Source organism: Halichoerus grypus, unplaced genomic scaffold (genome assembly GCF_964656455.1).
Source record: "Halichoerus grypus unplaced genomic scaffold, mHalGry1.hap1.1 HAP1_SCAFFOLD_101, whole genome shotgun sequence".
Lineage (NCBI taxonomy): Eukaryota > Metazoa > Chordata > Mammalia > Carnivora > Phocidae > Halichoerus > Halichoerus grypus.
The window spans coordinates 25001-27500 of NW_027555030.1; the positions used below are offsets into that span (position 1 = coordinate 25001).

Consider the following 2500-nt stretch of genomic DNA (forward strand, 5'->3'; position numbering starts at 1 on the left):
CCTTCGGCGCCGGTCGTCCCCGGTCGCCGCGCCGCCTCCCGCACGGTGCCCTCGCCGCGTCTCGGGACGTGGTGGCGCGGCGGCGGGCCCCCGTGGCGCCTTTCCGGGGTCGGGTCCGCCCCTCCCCGGGGGGCCTCGGAGCCTCGGCTCACGCGGGGCGCCCGCCGTCGTCCGCCGCGTCCCGCCGCCCGCCCTGGACGGTTCTCTCCCGGTCCGCCGGATGTCCGCTCGGACTTCCGCCCTCCCACTCCGCGTGCTCTCCTCCCCGACCGCGCCCCAGGCCTCGGGCCCGGGTCCGGCTCCTCTCCTTCCCGGCCTCCGTTCCCCCATCCTCGCGCGCCCTTGCCCGCTCGTGCCCCGCTTCCCGCCGCAGCCCCCCCCCCCGCCCTCCGTGGCGAGAAGGGGGCCTGGGTCGCGGGTGCGGGGAGGGACGCGGGGGGGGGGTAGGTGGTTTGGGGGGCGTCTTGGAAAGCGAGAGGGGGTCCGGTCCGCCCCGGCGGCTTTGGGTGGGTGGGGTGGCGTCGTCGGGTGGTGGCGGGGGGCCGGTGGCGGCACCCGGCGGGCCTTCCTCCGTCACGGGCCGGCAGCGTCGGGGTTTGTTGCCCTGCGGGTGGTTGTTTGGCCGGGGCCGGGGTTCGGCGTCGAGGCGGTGGCCTGGGGCCTCGTCCCCTCCCCTGCCTCGCCTGTCCCCCACCCCCTGTCCAGGTACCTAGCGCGTCCCGGCGCGGAGGTTTAAAGACCCTTTGGGGGTCGCCCGTCCGCCTCGGGTCGGGGCGGTCGGGCCCGTGGGGAGGAGGAGTCCCTTCTCCCCCAGACTCCGCCGCCCACCCCGCCCCGGGGCCGGGGTTGCCGCGCGCCGCGCCACGGTCCTCGCGGCCGTCGGGAGGGGGCTACCCGGCGGCCGTTCGGCCGTTGTGCGCGCGCGCGTTGCCTCGCGTCCTCGGCGTGTGTGGGGGGGGCCAGGCGGGAACCCCCTGGGCGCCTGTGGGGTTGTCCGGGCTCGCCCCTCGCTTGGGGGGCGGTGGCCGGACGCCCTGTTTGTCCAACCTTTCCGACCTTCTCGGAGTGCGGTCTGGTTTGTCTTGACTTGGCCGGCCGGAGGCACCCTCCGGGGAATGTGCCGTGCCAGGGGGCGGGGCCCTTCCCCTCTGTGGGTTTGGCCCCCCTTAACAATCAAAACTCGTACGACTCTTAGCGGTGGATCACTCGGCTCGTGCGTCGATGAAGAACGCAGCTAGCTGCGAGAATTAATGTGAATTGCAGGACACATTGATCATCGACACTTCGAACGCACTTGCGGCCCCGGGTTCCTCCCGGGGCTACGCCTGTCTGAGCGTCGCTTGACGATCAATCGCCGCCCCTGGGGTCTCTCGCCCTTGGGGTTTGGCGCGGCTGGGGGTTTCCCTCGCAGGGCCCGTTCTGCCGGTGCCTGCCCTGCCCGCCCGTGGGCTCCGTCCTCGGGTGGGGAGGGGTTGGCTCGGCCGCCGGGCCCTCCGTCCCCCTAAGTGCAGACACGGTGGCCCCTCCTCCGCCCCGTTGCCCGGTCCCCGCCTCCCGCCCCGCACCACCCCCATCCCCACCCCCGCCTCGCCCCGCCGGGTCCGCCCGGCGGTGGCGCGTGCGGGACGTGGGGGGAGGAGGGGGTGTTGTGTGTGTCCGGGGAGGAAGGGGGCCGGCGCCGGGGCGGGGGGGGGTGGCGCCGCCCGCGAGAACGGGAGAGAGGAGAGAGCTCGCGCTGAGGGCCGTGGCCGCCGCGGTCCCTCTGGGGGAGATCCCTCGCGCCGCACGCGGTCTTGGGGTCGCCCAGGCTGTGCGTGGGGGGGGGGGTCGCGGTCCCGTCCCGTGCCGCGCCGGTCGTGGGTCCGTCGGGGTGTGGGGGAGGGCCCGGATCCGGAACGCCGTCGGTCTTGCCGCCGTGCCCCCGGCGGCGACCGCGGTTGTCCCGGCCGGGCCCGCCCCGTTCCCCCCGGGCTCCCGCCGCCGCGGCGCGTCCGGGGTCCGCGCCCGCCCCCTCCCTCCGTCCCCGCCGGCGATCCCGGCCTTATGCCCTGTCGGGGCGGCTCGCGCCGAGGCCGAGTCGCGCGCGGGGCCGCGCCCCGGGGATGCGTGCCCCGGCGGCGGCCCGCGGGACGCCGCGGCGCCGCCCGCCGCTGCGCGCTTCCCCCCGGGTTGTGGCCGCGCCGCGCTGCGCGCCCCGAGCCCGCGGTGGGTGGGTCGGGGCTCGGCGGGGCGTCGTGGGAGGGCGCCGCGTCGTCCGTCGCTCCGTGCGGCGGAGCGCGCCGGGGTGTGTGTGTGCGTGTGGGGGTGAGAGGCGGGTGGCGTGTCGTGGGTCGGGTTGGGGCGGGGGCCGGCGGTCGGGGGCGACCGCCGCGCCTCGGCCGCCGCCCGGCCCCGCTCGTGCCCGTGCTCCGCCCCCCCCCAACTCCGGACCCCGCGCGCGCGTGCGCGCCGCGCCCGCCCGCGGCCCTCGCCTCCCGCCCCCCCGCCTCCCGCTCCTCCC

At 78.0% G+C, this 2500-nt stretch overlaps 1 protein-coding gene and 1 non-coding gene across 2 annotated transcripts in view; both read left to right on the top strand.

Moving 5' to 3' along the window:
- LOC144380712 (uncharacterized) overlaps positions 1-2500 on the top strand; it is a 22852-nt gene that overhangs the window by 7495 nt on the left and 12857 nt on the right. The gene's annotated exons all lie outside the window — the stretch shown is intronic.
- On the top strand, positions 1187-1339 carry LOC144380713 (5.8S ribosomal RNA). Its single transcript, XR_013444917.1, has one exon. It is a non-coding gene; the product is annotated as a 5.8S ribosomal RNA (ribosomal RNA).